The 20,084-nt window shown below is 35.4% G+C and overlaps 2 pseudogenes; both read left to right on the forward strand.

The window, feature by feature from the left end:
• The window catches only part of LOC145288176 (cytochrome c oxidase subunit 3 pseudogene), a 107,776-nt pseudogene that overhangs the window by 46,915 nt on the left and 40,777 nt on the right, over positions 1 to 20,084 (forward strand).
• On the forward strand, positions 4,545 to 4,688 carry LOC145288440 (U2 spliceosomal RNA; annotated as a pseudogene).

Below are 20,084 nucleotides of genomic sequence, written 5' to 3' on the forward strand. Positions count from 1 at the left end.
CTTTAAAGCGTAACTGCTCACTCATTTGTCGACAGAATTTCAAACACTTATTACAATTTCTAGATCTTATTTTCAGCTGTATGGTGAAAAATAAAATGTTCAATTTTCGTTCAGTAAAATAAAAGTTTTGATTAATTTACTGGTGTTCAAAATTGGAAAAGCGTAAAGAGGTGAGCCACGTTTCTATGAGTGGTTTCCATAGCAACTACGACGTGAAACAGACTGAATGCAAGAATAAATGGGAGATTATTGTGGGGTTTTATCGAAAGCAGACGAGTGCCGAACATTGTTATTACATCTGTGTATATTATGATTATGGGGGCCAAAAAATAAGACTAAAGTTAAACAAAGAACAAGTGAATTTATTGGAATCCTGGAAAAAATCATGGATTACAATAGGAAATGAATTATGCGAAAGAGGATTTATACCTAAATTCGAGTTGAGAATAAGTTTCCCTTTGATTAACTTGGTACCCCCGACGTGGGAGCGACATATGTATTATTTTAAAAATATAATTAACCACTGACATGTGTTTCGTCGTCTACAACTCATCTAGCGAGATTCGAAATCGAGGCCCCATGGACAGAAGCGTAAATTTCTACCATTAGGCTATCTTGCACGAATGCTAAAATGTAACGCGTTTATGTAGATATTATTTGTTTTTGCGTTTGCGATATTTGTTTTAAAATAAATTATATCAAAGAGCATGCGAGTTTGGAATAATTTGCTCTTTGACCAATTCAGTACCTCCAAATTGGGGGCGGCATATATATTATTTTTAAAATACATATATTCACTGATCAGTATTTCGTCGTCTACGGCTCATTACAGTGGCTGAATCTAGCGAGATTCGAAATCGAGACCCCATGAACAGAACTATAAACCTCTACTATTAGGCTATCTCGCACGACTGCGACACACGTTTCTGTTGTTACTGCAGCTCATCAACGTGGCATACGACGACAGTATTGAAGACCATGAAAATTATAACTTTATTTTATTATTGTTATACACTGATGCTTATTTTCTTTAAATGGTCTATTTTTACGGACAGTTATGTTCGAGTAATTCATTTTAACCTAGACTAGTAACGGTTCGCTTTTCGTTAATAGTTGGTACAATAATTAGAATATGGGAATAGATTATATACAATAAAATAAGTATGTTTGGAGTATAATAATAATAATAATAATAATAATAATAATAATAATAATAATAATAATAATAATAATAATAATAATAATGATAATAATAAAATATATTAATCTTAGAAAAAATTAAAAAAAGTAAAATAAAAATAAACAATCGCATGGTAGTTGTTGGATGCAAAAGGATATGAATAGCGAATCTATTATAAGCATATAGTGTTATAAACGCTAATAGAAAAAAAGATATAACATATTAATATTGTAATTGAAATAGAATTAAATGTAAAGCCAGTAACAGAATAATGATGGAAAACAAAAAAAAATATGTCGGTAAAGAGTATAAGCGAATAAAGGATTCAGACAAAAAAGAAAAAAGTCAATAATAAAGTAGAAAATAAGTAAAATATCGTAAACAGTGCTTGAAATGGTAGAACAAACAAAAGATAAACCAAACAGGAAAAAAGATAATACACAATGAAAAAAATCATAGTTGGAATACAGGGCGAAGATAAATATGAAGAGAGAAAAAATAGAATAAAAATAGTAAGAAAACAAAGTAAGGGCAAAATAATTATGAACAAGAAAAAATACCAAGTTGATCGATCTAAGATAAATTATTCAAATGCAAAATCTTACAAATAATCCCAGAGGTTGAAAATATTTTAAATATTTAATGCAATTCTTATTTCCAATTTCCAGAAAGTTTTCCAGCTAAAATAAACAACATAATTGTGTTCTAAAATAATTTGCATTCCTATATTATTGATTAAACTAGAATTACAGAAGAATTTTTCCGTGTAAAATACACAAAAAAGTGCCAACAGTAAAAAAAAAAAAACACCTCACAATAAATGTCGCTGCGTTCATGGCTAGATTTAAAAGAGTTCACATCCGAACTCATCTCCAATATATATAATAGTATCTTAGAAAATGTATTATCCAATTTTATAAAGCTAGATAAATCAATAAAAAACACAATATATAGTTTTATTTTAATTAATTACGAACCTGTGTGCCCGGCGTTTCCCAGCTGTCTGGGGGTGTGTTTTGCGAGAAAACATAGAGTGGTTGTAGGCAGGCAGGCAGGCTAGAACGCCAAACCTGAAGTAACGTAGGTTTTAATTAAGACTAGACAATCGAAAAGAGGGCATGACTTTTGAAAATATCGGCGAAAAAAGCGACCCTTTCTTGTGGAAAAGTGCACAATTGATAATGAAAAATTAATTTTTCGATATTTTTCGTCTGAAGTGCCGCGCTTCTAAATGATACCGATCTCGTAAAAATCCCTCGCCTCCGTCAAAAGTTTTAGGCATACATACATACATACATACATTTAAACAGATCCTCGCCTTAATATTATAGATGATCCATTATTCTGATTGCGCCTTTCTCTTCTGAAGAAGCTAACCTAATTCATATGTGTACAGAAATGTAGGTTGTTCGACTGAAGAAAAGGACCAATTCATTTCTGAATCGTAGTCTTAAAATAAATTTTACTCAATTCCTACAATTTTGAAAAAGTTTCATGGCCAAAATTATCGTTTACCGACGATATCAAATTAGCGTTTAAATAATAAAAAAAGTTAACTAACATTCATGTTTCAATAATGTCCTAATAAGTGTAGTGATAGTGCAGTTTAATATCATTTAAGTGAGTCTTACCAAAAGAAAGCAAGATATTAGCTGGTAAGCAAAGATTGCGAAATGGTATTATTGTGGGGGTACAAATCACGCTTATTTCAGTACTAAGTGGAATCAACCAGTCCTTTGAATACCACTGGTTTCAGAGGCTAAATGGAGACATTCATACCAAGTTTAATTGCATGCTACGGAACATGTTTCTCTCCTACCACTTTAGTGGCTCCGGTATTCTTTATGATAAATATATATTATATTTTACACACTTTACACTACTTGTGGTTCCTTTCATTTATAAAACCTAGCACGGGGTTACAACAACTGGCTGACGAGGACGATTCAAGAACTTCCCGGATCAATCTACAACAATAACAGAATGGCCAATATTCGGGCAACGAATTCACTCTAAAAAATAAAACAGCCATTGGAAGACAGCATACGACGACCAAAAGGATTCAAGAAAAAAGAACACACGGATATTCGAAATATATTTTTCCTACAGTCGCAGGAATTTCGAAACTCCAACGTATTTATTTTTCAAAGGTTCGGCGAAGAACGGGGAAAACTATTTGTCTACATTGGGGAAAAACTAACAATATGGGATAAAGAACACTTCGGAGAAGGACAAAAATTATTGCCGAAAAAACGGATGTAACAATAACGTCATAAAAAAGCCTTATCTTACTGTTAAAATAGCTACTAAAACGTAAACTACGAGCTGAAACAGAACGCATAAGACGAAATGTGTGGAGAAGTATTACTACTGAATTAACGAGACCAAGTTTTCAGTAAGTAAAAAAAAACTTTGTCGTTCTAAAAATTATGTCTTGCTAATACGTCTTATGGTTAAAAGGCATTAGTGTATGAAAATACTCCTACAAAAGTAAATGATAGTATATTTTATTTTATTGGCTTAGGCGAGTATTCGCACAAATAAAAAAAAAGCGTTGGTTTTTAATCCGATTAAAATAAACTGTTTACTGGTTGACGGGACTGCACGTCGAAGAAGATTAAAAACGATTTCGCTAAGCATGACAAATAAAGTGTTAACGAGAAAAGGATATTTTTTTCGCACAGAAATCGAAAAGAATATCCAATATTAAATAAATGCTATAAACTGTCTTTCACAGATAAGAAATTTTTCTTCTTAAAAAAAGAGGAAAAAATGTGAAGGATCAACAAGGAACCCAGTTACGATAATTGAAAAATGATGAACGAAATATAGTGCTTTCTGTATAAATGCAAACGCCGAATTATTTTCTCATGACAAATTGCCACACGAGAAAATAAATATATGAAAGAAATATTCGTTAAATAACCAGGTACGAATTTTGTAAAGGCTTTTAGTCGCGTGCAAGCGACTCTATAAATCACTCCGTCGGTCCGTCGGTCGGTCGATCTGTCGTTCGGTCGGACTTTTGGTCGGTCTGTCGCCTGTCCGTAACACTTTTGTGCAGATCCTTTTTGGATAAGATCAAAGATCTGTTGTTAATAGATGCTGTTCTTAGCCTTTTAAGCTTTTCTTGGCCTTTTAGCCAAAATCAAAGTGTGTTGTCTGTTCTAGCAGATACTGCAAGCAAAGACCATATGTGGGGGAAACTACATATAAGACCTTGGTCAATGTAGGGGAACCCTTCATACCAATTGTCACTATCCAGCTCCCCTACTCCCCGGGGAGCTGATCTCCATTTTCCCTTCACTCCTCACATTAAAAATCGGCCTTGTGCCTAATTTGCTCGGTGGGAGAGCAAATAAATATCCTTGTCTTGGCCTTTTGGCCAAGATCAAAGTGTAGTATCTGTCTTACTATATGCTGTACTTATGCTTGTAATCTGTCCTTGGCCACATAGCTAAGATCAAAGTTTAGTATCTGTTCTTAATAGATGCTGTACTTACGTTTGTAACTTTTCCTTGGCCATATGGATAAAATCAAAGTATAGTATATGTTATTAACATATGCTACACTTAGATTTGTAACTTTTCCTTGGCAATGGAAGGGGTAACCCTTCCATGCTAAGGCATTTTTAGTCGCATGCAAGTTACTCTATCGGTCGGTTTGTAATACATTTACATTAGATTTCATTTTTCTAAGCGAGGGGTATGGAGTAAAATTTTTTTCCCCTGATTTATCAGAGAGGGACCTATGTTTTCAATGGGCCGGTCTGTCCGTTAGCCCGAATGGGTTTTTCCTGAAATGTTTATTTCTTTTAGTCATTTAGTCCCATTTTTCGGTCATTTTAGTTTATCTTTAAGAATTTTTTGTCAATCCTATATTCTCGCATTCATTCATTATACGACAGTATGCGACTAATGGCTATCGGCCTTTTTTCTATAGATTTGGTACTATAGGAAAAGCATATAAACGAATTGGGTTGTTTCTGAGAAAAAAACTCATTTTTTTCATATTAAATAATTCAATAACGTAAAAAAATGAACGATATTGCAAAACAAATTTTGAAAATGGTGAAATTCCAACAAAGTCAAGAATTAGAACTGTAAGAAAAAGCTTCCGAGAACATCAATTAGCAATACAATAGAAACACTTGGCAATAAAGAAACAAAATGAAGAGAAACAGTTAAATTTGATGAAATATCTCGAAGGAAGAGAAAAGAAAACAATTACACAAAAAATATTGGAAAAGCAGTTAGAATTAATGAAATTCTCCGATGAAAATCAGGAAAGAGAAAAGAAAGAATTGAACGAACAAATATGTGAATTGAAAAAATTTCATTTAGCGCAACAAAAACAGTCAGATAAAAAATGGATTGATAACGCAAGTTTTAATGAATAAGGACAGCGGAAAAGAAACCAACACGGCTTTTTCCCAAAATGCGATCTGGATAGTTACTGATACATTTCACTATGTTTCTGAGGAAGACCTGACGTTTAAGGCATTTTTCCGAAGATTTGAAGACTTTTTAAAAATTGATTTCAGTGCATGGATGGATAAACAAAAGGTTCGTTTATTGCTACGGAAGTTAGATACATCCGAACATAACAAATTCGTGGACTATATTTTACCAAGAAAAACGAACGAATTGTCGTTTGACGAGGCAGTCAAACTATTAATGGAGTTATACTATCCAAAAAGAAGCCTTTTTCATGAAAGATGGAAATGCATGAATCTTACACGTAAAGAAAGTCAGGACTATACGACTTTTGCATCTATAGTTAATAAGACTTTGACGATTTCAAATTGTCGTCATTAACGGCGAATAATTTCAAGTGCTTAATATTCACACAAGGTTTGATAGCCACCAAAGACGCCGATATAAGACGTCGTGCTCTAAATAAATTGGAATTAGAACCTGATTTGACGCTTCAGAAACTGGCTGAAGATTGTCAGCGCTTCGTGGCAATGAAGCAAGTTTCCCGAAACATAGAGGAAGCAGGTATCGCTAAAATAAAAAAAATACGCTTCAAAAATAAAGGACACCCGCCCGCCAGCAATTACCCACGAAGAGGCAAAAATAACCCTTCACAAAACTATAAGGCTAGACAAAATCCTAGAACCCTTTGTAGCAAATGTGGAGGACCTCATGAATACAATGCATGTCAGTACCAAAGGAAAATACCATGTGGCCTATGCAAGCGAGCAGACCACAAGACCTCATATTGCAGAACAAAAGTAGCAAAAAGAGCTACATAAAAACTGCAAAAATGAACCCTTCACCAATGGAAAACATAAGAAAATAGCTTATGGTGAAAATCAGAAATCGAGAAGTAAAACTGTAGCTCGACTCAGGGTCGGATTTATCAATTATAAATTTTCACATGTGGAAGAGAATAGGAAAACCCACGAAGACCAAGACGAATGAAGTTGCAAGATCGGTAATTGCTGAAAGAATAAATTTGAAGGGTGAGGTAGTTATTAATGTGTCACTGAAAAGAATGATAAAGCTAAACGTTTTTGTTTTAAGGAACGCAACGAATTTTTCGGGACCGATTGGATTCAGGAATTTTAATCATGGGACTCGCCAATGAGTGAGTTTTGTCGCAAAGTCGAAAACCTAACGGCCGAAGGCGACAAACGATAAAAAAGAGCTATAAAATCTTTCCCAAGTGTTTTCTCCGAAAAGCTTGAATGATGTACAAAAATAAAGGCGAGATTCGAATTGCTGGACGAAGCAAAACCAATTTTCAAAAAGCCACGGAGCGTACCGTTCACTTCGAGGGAAAACATTAAAAAGGAATTGGAAAGACTAGTTATCACTGGGATTTTAACCCCTATAGTGAGTGGGCAACCCCCACTGTATACGTGAAAAAATCTAAAGAGATTAGGGTATGCGCGGACCTTTCCACCAGATTGAATGCGGGGCTCAAGGACCATCACTACCCGCTAGTAAACCCCGACGAAATATTCGCTAAGTTGAATGGCGAAAAATATTTTTCCAAAATAGACTTAAGCGAGGTTTACTTACAAATATTAGTAGAGGAAGATAGCTCCAAACTTTAGTGCATCTGAATGCACAAAAGGTTTTATAAATTCAATAGATTAGCATTTGATATAAAAGAACCTACAATTTTCCAACAGGTAATCAGTACTTTGCAAAGTCGTTTGGATTTCGCAATAGGCTATCTGGACGATATTTTTATGCGTAGTAAAAATCTTGAACAACATAGAGATCATGTATTTCAAGTGTTTGACAGAAGAAAAGAATATGGATTGAAATTGAAGGAAGCAAAATGCGATTTTTTTGGAACGAATTAGATACCTGAGTCATATTATAGATAAGGGCGGGAGGAAACCCGACCCAGACAGGTCCAAAGATATAAAAGACATACCAGAACCGCATAATATAAATAAATTGTAGATTTTTTTTAGGGCTCGCGAACTAGTATCAAACGTTCATTAAGAACATGTATGAATTGCGTGCGCCATTGAATGTACTATTAAAAAAGGACAAAAATAGGACTTAACGTCTGAGATCCTGGCAGCGTTTAAAAAATTAAAAGATGTATTAAAGTCATTTCAATCCGAAACAAGAGACTATGATCGTAACTGACGCAAGATCTTATTTAATCGAGGCATGCATTCTACACAAGATGCCTAATGGGTCCACTAAACCGATCGCCCATGCGTCAAAATCTTTACTTCCTGCTGAGAATTACTCCCAAATCGAAAAAGAACCACTGGGAATTATATTCGGTGTCACAAAATTTCACCGATTTTTATACGGTTGTAAATTTAAATTAAAAACGGACTATAAGCCGCTTATAACCATCTTTGGCTCTAAAAAGGGTCTGCAAACTTACAGAGCTAACAAACTTCAAAGATGGGGGATCGCGCTACTGAATTACGATTTCAGTATGGAATTTCTTACATCTGCGAAATTAAGTCATGCAGACGGATTGTCGCGATTAATCCCGAAATCCAGAGAACCGCTGGAAGAAACAGTAATAGCGTGAAAAGGACTATACACAAATATTATGTAATACGATCAAGGAACTACCAGTGACTTTGGAATATATAATAAGGGAGGCTGAAGAAGATAGTTTCATCAAAGAAATGAAACAAAAAGGTCAATCGGATGAAACGGTGGAGAGAGATTATTCTATGTGCAATGAGGTACTGTTGTTCCGAGAAAGGGTAGTAATCCCAACTACACTACAAAAGAAAACCCTAAAGAATTTCCATAAGGGACACCCTGGGCCCACGCGAATGAAGAGTCTCATGAGGTACTACGTTTACTGGAAACGTTTACCCACTGATATAGAAGGCACGGTAAAGTCGTGTAAGAGGTGACCATTGGTTGCAAAAGCGCCCCCAATACAATTTAGCACATGGCCTAAAGCGGACCATCCATGGCAACAAATACCCGTAGGTTACACATCCCCACTGGATGGAAACTGTTATTTAATGATGGTAGAAAGTGTTTCAAAATAGCCTGATATATTTCGATGTAATGGTCAAACGCCGGATTTTACAATCAGTGCTCGTATCGAATTGTTCGCTAGGTTTGGTGTGGTTGATTGTCTAGTGTCAGAAATGGCACACAATAAACTTCAGCAGATTTTAAAAGCTTCTGCGAGATTTTCCAGGTTAATCACATAAAAAACGCCAACCTATCATCCCTGATTGAACGCAGAGAAGCTATAAATATGTGTCTTTCAGACAGAGAGGTTTGTAGACACGTTGAAAAGTGACATAAAGAAGGCTAAAGGGACGCCCTCAGAAAAGCCACTGTAGCAGTTTTTACAAGTTTACTGAATTACGCCAAATGAAAGCGCTCTAGCGAAGATGTCGGTGGCAGAGTTAATATTTGTGAGGAAAATTAGGTCGGTCTTCGAAAAACTTTTGCCCAAAACAGATAAAACCGTCAAATACTATAGTTCCTAAAAAGTAGCATTTACCCGGTGAAAATGGTATTTTTGCAGTTACACAAAAATAATAGTACGATGTGGGAACTAGGAAAGGTCAGGAAAAGGATCGCGCTGATGGTTTACATTATCGAAAGTCCAAGATTTACGCACAAGAAAATTTTAACCAATTTCGGAAACGTATCACTGATGACGGAAGACAACCTCCTGCTGAACAAAAAGAAATAATGGACCAGATATATGATACGTTCGATTTGGCAACACCACAAGCAGACGGACAACGCCAGTTCTCCAGGAAAAAGAAAAAAAGACCGACCTGATAGAGATCAACCCTGGGAAAAAGAAAGATACGATCATCCTAAGGGAATGAAAAACTCGGGAGGGGGTGTTGTGTGGTACGTATCACCTCTATTTGAGTACCAAGTGGAATCAACCAATCCTATGACTAACACTGTTTTCAGAGATTCAATAGGGACATTCATAAAATCCTTAACTGCATGTTACGAAACCTTCTTTTCATACCACTTTAGTGGCTCCTGTATTCTTTATGATAAATACATATTATATTTTATACACTTTACAGTACTTGTGGTTTCTTTCATTAGTAACCCCTTGCACGTGTCTACAACAGGTATCTTTCACAAACACAGATTCTTGATATAGGTAGATATGACTACATAGATTGTAGTTTTAGACGAATTAGCATTCTAAGTAAACTATATAGTAGCTTATTTCATCACCTTTTGCATGGCATAAAGAGTAAATGTTAAAACGTGAGTTTTCGTAGCAGTTAATTTCTGAAAATCTGCAAGGTAGGTTTTTTTAGTATTCTTTGTCAATGAACGAGCTTTCGTCAAATATCGGCTTTTCTGTCAGCTTTATCTAGCGATTTAATAAACATATCACTCCAACTATGGAGAAAACCCAGCAACCTTAGATGAAACTCCGAAATAAGGCCAGATAAATAAATAGAGGAAAAATAGCTAGTTCTTCACGGCTTCTGTCATATCTATTAAATCAGTAACATTTACAATTATTAGATGAAAAAGGAAAAATATCCTTTTTTCATGATTAATGTTTGGTTTAATAAGGATATAACAGGAATAGATTAAATAACAAGGTTGAAATAAGAAAAAAAATATCAGACGCAATATCGCCAGAGAATAACACAAAGAGCCTTAAAGGTTCACTGTATATTTATTTGTTATTATTTAATTGTTGGAATACCTCATTTGTTACATATGTTCTCATGAAATATTTTAATAAAGTCTTACTAAAATACAACATTATTTAACTATTTATTTCTGAATGAAATCCAGGTTAAAACCGCATGTAACAGAACGGGTATAGCGCATATATGTAAATACCGAGCTGTGTACGAAATGCCGTCACGGTAAGGAAAAAGAAAGACCATAAAAAGGAAGACGACTTTAGAGAGGACGATTACGTTAGAGACGTGGGTGTCGAGGGAATGAGGAAAACAATGTCGTTGTTACAAAATAAGGAGTTATTACTTATCTTATATTCCTTGTGATATGTCAACTTAACATCTGTAAGCGTGTTGCTGCCCGGCGTCCATTATCCAGTAGTCCCAAAAATGCTCTCTCCTTTTTCGCACTGTTTCTAAATAGAATCTCGTTTACTGCTACTGCTTTCTAATTCTTACTTAAGCTTTTGTTAGAAACGCATATATTACTATTTCATAAATTATTTAAGTGTTCTACTTTTTAATGTCTGTATTGGAAATACATTTCCAGATCAATGAGAAGTATATGTCAAAAATGGAACTGTTATTACTTTTCGTATTATTTGGACGTGTCCAATTAAACGAGCACTCATATTCCCTTAAGTAAACCGTATCAATATTTTCATGTAACTTTATATTCTTACGTTTTAAATTTATTTAGTTACACATTTTTGTCTGCCTCCATATTGAAATATTTCATTCTCATGGCGAGGTTTAGATACGGACATTCAATCTATTATATATGACTATTTACTAGGCCATTCATTAGTGGCTGATTAGAAAATCTCGTGCTGAATTATTTAGTTCCAAATATGAAATACAGAATGTAACTTGGGAATGATTACAAACATTTACTTATCGATTTTTATATTAACGATTGATGTAGCATAAATTATTTCGAACTTTCATACATATTTAGTTATGAAAATTTATCCACTGTTTCACAATACACACTCTCTCCATTTATATGCATTTATGGTAATGCTTAATCTTTCTTACAAAATCACTATTCTGACTATGTGTTTTTTTTCAACTCTTTCACTCTCCAGTACCTTCACTGAGAATTGACCGCTCGATTGTGTGCTGTAGTACACTCCATGCTAGACGTAGATGTTTACTAGACTTACTCTCCTTATTTTTTATAATCAGTCTTCACATTCTTGAGTAATGTTTTATTGACAAAAAGGGATAACTCTCTTGTTTTCTGGGTTGCTATCCATCTATATAAAATTTATCGTTGTTTAGGACTATTATTTTTAATTGAGCTCCTTTCATACATGGACCTTCTAATTATTCTAGAGCGATTCTAGAGCTATGAAAATACATAATGCGTATATTGTAATAGACAGGGAAAAGAAAGATTTTATGAACTTTCCTACTCTAATGTCGATTATATGAGTATTTATCCATACTATTGGATGGAATGATAGCATTATCGCACTAGAAAAACATGATTCCATTTTTGTTTGATGAAAATAAGGTTTTCTTTTTTTTTTTTTTTGTCGCGGGCCATCTACTAGTTGGACAGTTGTGTACACATTCCAAAAGCGTACGGAACCTTCTACCTTGTTTGAAAATGACACAATATTAAATGAGCGAGAGCGGAGATTCGCCGTTGTACAACTCATGCTCCTACAGATACAGGTAAGAACAACAGGACCATTTCCTGCGCCCTTGAAATGCATCGCTGGATTGCAAGGAATACCAGGTACGTGTTCAGGGTGAGGAAAACAAAGTTTTCGGCCACAGTTATAGTATTTGCTGTAATTTGAAGTAAGTGGCACATCATGCCACCTCACATCTTCGAAGTCGGCTGTAAAGTAAACACCAACGTGTATCTGGGTGTGTAGAAGAGTGGTAATACCCTGATGCAATCAAGTGACAATTGTAAAACTCTGGGTGTTGCAGCAGGACTTGGCGCCGGCCCACAAGTCCAAAGAGACAAAGGTTTGGTTTAAGATTGAGTGCTACAACTTTGTCCCTTTCTCTCACTGACCTATCTCCCCCCCAAACCGCTGGGCTACTTCCTTTGCTCATATGTCGAGTGTATCACTAATATGACCTCTCACAACACCAAAGCAAACCTGATCACCGCCATCCGTCGAGTATTCGTCGAGCTCCCGCCGGCGTTTGTGGAAAAAGCGTGCTCCTAGCCCCAGACTCGTATCGAGGCGATGATTGAGACTGAAAACGGCTACATTGAATGTATATCTGCTCTAATATATAATAAATTTGCCTGGATTTATTTTTTCAATAAAAAAATTTAAAATAAAGCTCTACTGTTGTTTTCTTTATGGCGACACTTTTATCGAACCTCACCGTAAAATAAAGCATCACATACTTCTATATCTACTAATAATGAATACTAAATAGAACAAAGGCTTGATTTTTTTCTGTTGTTCTTGGCCGACCGAGTGTAGTATCTGACTGATGCTACACTGAAGTTGATTTGTCCTTGGTCAATGGAGAGGAAACCCTCTATACTGAAACAATTACTTTTTAGTTGCTTCCAGAGTGCCCCTTTTGGCTTTCCTTTGGGGAGCCGGTTTTCGCCCAGATTAAAAACGACCTCGTGTCATATTTTGTTTTCGTGGGGAAGCGAATAAATACTTATATTGCAAAGTTCTTGGCCTTCGGGCCAAGATCAAAGTGTAGTATCCGCTCTTCAGATGCTACACTTCAATTTATTGTTCTCGTTCAGTGGAGGAGAAATCTTTCACGACAAAGACAATTTTCATTTTTTGTTCCTTTTCTCCACGTTAATAAACGCCCCTTGTAGCTAATTATCCTATGAGGAGGCATTGTAAATAGGTACTGATAATGAAAAGTGTTAATGTTTCCATTAAACATAATTTTTTTCTTATCCTAATACACATTTAATATATGCATGTCTAAGTTCGACACTATGCATTTTCATTAATCAAACTGTTGTAGCATGTTTTATTGCCCAATAAATGTTTCTATTTTATTTTCACAACTTAGTTAAGCAGATCATATTTGTTATTACACTAAAACGATTAGAGTGAATTAAAAAATATGTTTATTGAAATCGCTTACAATTCTTGAAGCCACTTAATGCAAGTGGCTTACAATGTAAGAACTCCTGCCGCAGGTAAGCATATGGTGCCTCTGACCCTGTCGAAACTTCAATGGTCGTGATCGTCCTCTCCGGGAGTTCTTTACAAGATTCTTCTGCTGAAAATTAATTAGCTTCTCATGCAGATCAAGAGAAAACCAACAAAGTGGTTTTCTAGTCTACAAAAAGTTAATTCACGAAATTACAGTTGATTTACATATGTACAACTGTTCAGTTCGATTACACCAGAAAACAGTCCGAACTCTTATTCTTCGTTCTCCATGATGGCGATCGGGATGAGAAGGCGGGGAGGGGTTCTCTTGGATAAGTGCTCTTGCATCGAGATCTAGCTCCAGTCTGCTAATTTTGGCCCGGGCATTCGATTATATTCCAAGGGAAAGGGTTGGTTGGGGCAACCTGCTAGAAGAATCAGAATTCAATTCCCGGTTTCTTGCGGGTGTTGAACCTGCAACTTGCTAGGTCTGCGAATCTGGGGGTCAGAACAAATTCATTCAGACGGTCGCCCTGACATCTGACCCATGCGTCACCTTGCACTCAAAAGCCTGACGTTTCGCCAAGCCAAGAACAAAATTACATTTCGTTATAGCTTCCCAAATGACATCTCTTGTCATTTTTCTCAAACAATATAATAGTCTGCTTTACAAAAACACAATAATTCATCATTTCAAATAGGTTACTCTCTGCTGTTCCGGCATCAAATAATGTTTAACAGACGATATCAGAATAATTGCCCGGCCGTACTCAGTGTGTTAGGGGGTCTCAATCTCCACAATGGGGGGGGGCGATATAGCTCGCTGAGGCCGTCACGCCACAACAAGAACGAACACTTATTACAACTACAGAAGATGCCTATTGACTTTTGCTTTCTTATGTTACTGAAGGTCTGCAATTATGATTTAAACGTTTCATCTCTCTGTTTAAGATATTGATAGTGTGACACTCTCAAGAAGCAACACCTGGCATGGGTTAGGAGGAGAGATGCGCCATTGAATTTATGGGCACATTTCATTTAGTATGGGTATGACAATGTAGAAAAATAAACTCTGGAACACAACATTTCACTCGTTTTAATGGTCATACTCTCGTCTTTTCAGCTCGTGAACATTTTGATTTTTTAGAACGGCCCTCATATGACAAAGATCGCTGGAGGCGCGCATGCATGGTCGTTCTTCATCGCTGGCAAAAGTTCATTGAAATGGTAATGATTTTGTAGAAAAATTAATTCTCGAGCAAAAAAGTCGCTATTTTAATGGTAAACTTTCGTCTGTGTAGTTCTTCAACTTTCTGAGCTAAAGAAGATTGGAGGCTTCCCTTTTGACACGAACTCTGAGGTACTATATAACATATGCGACCATAAAAGCCCACCTTAATATGATTTGTAATTTCGTGACTGCTATTGTCATTACTGTTACGGGTCTTAAAAATTAAATTCATAACTTTCATATTCGATACAATAAATATAATATATACGATGAGAAACATGTGTTTAAAACATTTAACAAAATAAAATAGTCAAATATAACGGAATTAAACAAGACGTTACTCTATTTTCCCCCACAGGTATGTAAATATAGAGACCATACGTATGTAGAGAAAATTTGTAAAAAAAGCTATAGTTCTAAAACACTACTCTAGCTTAATAATGATACGGGATACACAAATCTCTCTCTGTCTCTCTCTCTCTCTCTCTCTCACTCTCTCTCTCTTTATATATATATATATAGAGAGAGAGAGAAATAGAGAGAGAGGGGGAGAGAAAGATAGAGGGGTGTGTGTATATATACATATACATATATATATATATATATGTATATATCAATATCAAACCGACGATCTCTGTTTGTCTGTCCAGAGCACTATCTCTTCTAGATTTATTCGTCATTTTTTTGTCTACTGACTTCAAATATGCTATATATGAATTTTTTACCTGTGAAACAAACTCTATTTAGTCATTCGCTGATAGAACTAATTGCTAAGGTGTTACTATTATGAAAATAGCAATTTACAGGCATTATACGAGTTAAAGTGTCCCTGTACGCGTGCGCAACAAAATATTTATATGTTAACATTCTTATTGCAGTTTAATAGGAGTAATAATTTATGGGAAACAATAAAGGATAAGACTGAAAAGTTACATGTTTTGGTTGCTGATGACACCAAAGTCATCATTTCTTTACCTTTGAAATAATTACTATTTATCGAATACAATATAATAATAGAACATTCATATTAGTAAACACAATTCTGCATTAATTAAAATTATAAATTTAAGCGTATTTTATGAACAGGCAATGCCAGTCTGCATGGTAGTATCTATCTATCCATCCATCTATCTTTCTATATATCTATATCTATCTATCTGTCTATCTATCTATCTATCTATCTATCTCTCTCTCTCTCTCTCTCTCTATATATATATATATATATATATATAAAATTCCGTATATTTCGGCGTATAAGACTACCATTAAAGTTTTAAAATATCATCTTTTAAAAATGCTTATATCTTATTTAATAAGATACCGGATGTTGCAATATCTAGCATAAGATAAATAAACATTATTTCGTGATTTTATAGTCGTCTTGTTCAACAAATTATCCATAATTAATATCACATTCTTATTCACTTAAGTAAATAGACTCTAATCTACTAAACAAAACCTAAGGTTGTTTTCATAATTTTAAACCCTCACAATTAATGTCGTTACAATTGATTAAATTTTGATAATTTAATATATCTCTATTTCTCACTTATTACCTCATTGCAGTTTTAATCTGTTAAGCTAGAATACACTATTTATCCTATCTTCTTCAAATAAAACTGCTAAATTATCCCCCATTCGAAATATATATTATTTTGAAGTAAGCGCAATTGTGCTTCATTTCTTTACCATGTTTAAGATTATTATGTCGGCAATATTGCGAGATTCTGGAATTGTTTTTCATAATTTTATTTTATTATTTTAAAAAAATATATATTTCAATAGGTTTGGGGGTATGTATGTATGTATGTATGTATGTATGTATGTATGTATGTAACCACTGCCTTGTGGGCTAAGGTTCTTTTTACCAAATACTAACGGTGGGGTAAACCTGACAGAAAACTCCAGAGAAGCTTAGGCCCTGTCAGCTGCGGCCTGTGGAGTATTCTCTGGTGCTCAGCAACCTATGCCCCAGTCATAGATCAAATGGGATGTGGGTGGAGAGGACCCCCGTAAGCCGTAGTTTAGGCAACCTGTCTAGGAGAAGGAAAACCCTGATATAAAACCTGCGGCGACTGCTGCTTCCAATGATGTTGACTTGCTCTTCTTTTTGGTTCAATGTGGCAGTTGTTTAGAGAGTGGGATAGTCTCAGTGCACAGTCTGTCCTCACTATAAAAAAGCTTCAAGGAGAGGCATTGCTTGATATGCAGTGGAATACACATATTGCAATCAGTGTTTTTCTCGATAACAAAAATGTTTGGCTTTAGTCTAAAATGGCAAACGGACATTCAATGAGGACTGATGCAAACATGGGCGTCAATGGCAATAAGGGCTCTGGAACTTCCAGGGTCTCGCCTGGTAGGTGTTCAGGGCACCACAGATTGGACCCGGTCATCAGTGAATGTTCAAGACTATAGAAAGTTCATAGAGGTGACCATCTAGCACGTGCTTCTAGTTGCGCTCATGTTTGCGCCATTTGAGCCAGAGATATATTAATGGCAATACTCGAGAAAGAGTTTCTGCCATCATGTATGTAAGTATGTATACTGCACAATCATGTTGACACACCGGGTCTCGGCAGATCACCGAAGTTAAGCAACGTTGAGCCTGGCCAATACCAGATGGATGCCAATTGAGAAAGCTAGACGCTGTGTGTGCTTTCCGCTTATCTCGGCATTGTTTCCAGTCGTCCTGAACCTCCACTTGCCACTGGTATTCAACAATATGGATTCAGGATAGGTGTGGTCCGATATTTCGCAGCTCTTGCCACAAAATTTTTACGCGCAGGCACCCTTACAGTAGGTATCCATAGTCTGTCAAGACTGAAGGAAGCCTTTTTTACGTATGTATGTATGTATGCGACATTTTACACGCAAAATAATTATTTCTTCTAAGAATACAAACTTTAGCTTATCCTTAAATATTATCATTTTCTTGCCCTTTTCAGCATAACTTACTTCAATTCTTCTCGACTGATGGGGTCCAATGAGTGTTGTTTCTTTCTGTTATATTGTTGGTTTAAGGGCAACGCTGAGTAACCTGAACGCATAAATATAATGTCAACATTGGAAAGTAGCAAATATGATAATTGATAGAATGGAATGTAGAAATAATTCTAATATTTTTGTATTGATGAGTTTATAGATAAACAAAAATAGGTGGCAGACATTACGTGATGATCATAAGTGTTACGTGTTGATTACGTTGTAAGAAAGGAGAGGTTATTATACACTTATTTTTACATTAATTCAGAGTCAGAATTTAGGACCGACAGGCTAGAGGAGACGAGCTAGCCACCAGTCGATAATGGCTTTGAACATTCGAAAAACCTGTAGGGCAAATAGTGATAACATGGAAATATTAAGACAGCGTGAACCTTTCCAATGGGAAAACTGCCGAATAAATTTGCTGCAAATACAAACAAGATTTCTGGTTTCTTTGGGATGAGTTTTCTTGCAAGTTTGCCAAGTCCGTCAAAACAAAACCAAGATGGACAATGTAATTTTTTCTATTGGCCGATATTTTATCCCCCGGGAACTGTGTTCCGCCTCTTGTATTTTCTATGTGTTATATGTCATGTCATAAATATTATATGCACTAAAATTCTTGGAAACGATCAGAACACATAACACATGAAAAACCACGTTACATGGACACACGTTTAACACGTATTAGAGACACGTACACATCGTTAAAACGACTCTCATATTGTACACACTCATTTATACACATCATCTGATTTTAAGGCATTTGATAATATTTTCACTTATTATCTTTTAAAATCTTCTACCGCAATGTTACGTACCATCTTCCTATTTGGAATGGTCTCATGTTTAATAACACTGTGCAATAAATTTGAATTGAAAAAAAGTACAAGACATATAAGACCTGTTTCGGTGTAAGAAAAGTATGCTGATTCCAAATCTGACATTTATTTCTCTGGATTAGGTACCATTTTCATGTACTTTATTATTAATTATTTTGAAAAAAAAACACAGATTTCACCAGTTTAAACAGCATTTGTCCTCTTAACTCTCTTGTGTAGAGTGTCATCATCCTTTTTTAAATTCCAGCAGTAATCTGCCAACATACCAGTGTTCCATTTTCCTTTAAAACGTTTTTCTATTAATGAAATATCTTGATGGAACCTTTCGCCATATTCATCACTCACATGGCCAAGATTCTCAGCAAAAAAATCCAAATGAGAGTGGAGCACATGAACTTTTAGAGACATGTTACATCCCATATCATGAAAATGATGCAATAGATCATTCACAATTTGCACATAGTCTTCTGAACGATGTTTTCCCAGGAAGTTATCACAAACTTTCTTGAATGACTCAAAGGCACATTTTTCTTTTCTCGTGAGATGTGTGTTAAAAGTTTCATCAAGAACAATTTTTCGAATTTGGGGACATATGAAGATACCTTCTTTTATTTTAGCTCGACTCAATGAAGGACACTTTTCTGCAAGATATGCAAATGCCAAGGACTCTTTGTCTAGTGCTTTCACAAATTGCTTGAACAAACCGAGTTTAATATGCAAAGGTGGTAAATGGATTCTATCACTTTGCAGAAATGGTTTGTGTTTGATGTTATGTTTTCCTTGCTCAATTTCATCTCTAGCAGGCCAGTGCTTGCGTACATAGTGTTCAGCTCTTGCTCTAGAGTCCCATAAGCACAATAAGCAACAAAATTTAGTATAGCCTGGCTGAAGGCAAGTGAGCATGGCTATAACCTTGAAATCTGCACAAACATGCCATTTATGGACTTCATAATGTATGCTTGCTAAAATTGTTTTTAAATTTTCATATGATTCTTTCATGGCTGTGCTGTAAGCTATAGGAACAGATGGCATGGTGTTCCCATTGTGAAGCAAAACAGCTTTTATTCTTTCCTTGGATGCATCTAAGAAAAGTCGCCAGTTGGTGATATCATATTGTATTTCCAGCTGTTCAAAAAGTCCAACAATGTCAATGCATAAGCATAAATCATCTGTCAAAGTGAACAAAACATGCAAGTTTTGTGCACGTTTTCTGTACAATGTTATTTCCACACCTTTTCTAAGAAGATTTTGTTCTTTAAGCCTTGATGCAAGAAGTTCACTTTTGTCTTTGATTAAATAAAGATCTCTGCATAAGTCATTTAGAGCATCTTGAGAAAATAGTATTGGGTTATTATTGCTTTCTGAATTAGAAAATTCTACTATTTCATCACTGTAATGTTCATCCCAACTGCTTGAACTCCACATTTCCTGATCAGGGGGTTTTGGTACAGGTAATACTTTTGACTGCTCAACTGGGCGCATTGTTGATTGCAAATTTGGGTAAACAATGTGTTTCTTTTTTTTTTTGCTGTTGTACAGCCCGTATAGTCTTGCTGACAAAAATAGCAATCATTAGAATGATCTTTCTGCTCTCGCCAAATCA

This window comes from Euprymna scolopes, chromosome 11 (genome assembly GCF_053919585.1).
Source record: "Euprymna scolopes isolate OS-2025 chromosome 11, ASM5391958v1, whole genome shotgun sequence".
Taxonomy (NCBI): Eukaryota; Metazoa; Mollusca; class Cephalopoda; order Sepiida; family Sepiolidae; genus Euprymna; species Euprymna scolopes.